Below are 257 nucleotides of genomic sequence, written 5' to 3'. Positions count from 1 at the left end.
ACATAAATACATGTAGATCAATCCCTACAGAAATACCTGTAGATGAAGCCCTACATAAATACATGTAGATCAATCCCTACAGAAATACCTGTAGATGAAGCCCTACAGAAATACCTGTATATGAAGCCCTACACAGATACCTGTATATGAAACCCTACAGAAATAGCTGGAGGTAAAGCCCTGTATAGAAACACCTGTGAAAGTCAACTCTGGCATGATGATGTTCCTTATTGCTATTGAATCTATACATATAGATT

This window comes from Priapulus caudatus, unplaced genomic scaffold (genome assembly GCF_000485595.1).
Source record: "Priapulus caudatus unplaced genomic scaffold, Priapulus_caudatus-5.0.1 Scaffold498, whole genome shotgun sequence".
Taxonomy (NCBI): Eukaryota; Metazoa; Priapulida; class Priapulimorpha; order Priapulimorphida; family Priapulidae; genus Priapulus; species Priapulus caudatus.
This window is presented reverse-complemented; position numbering follows the sequence as displayed.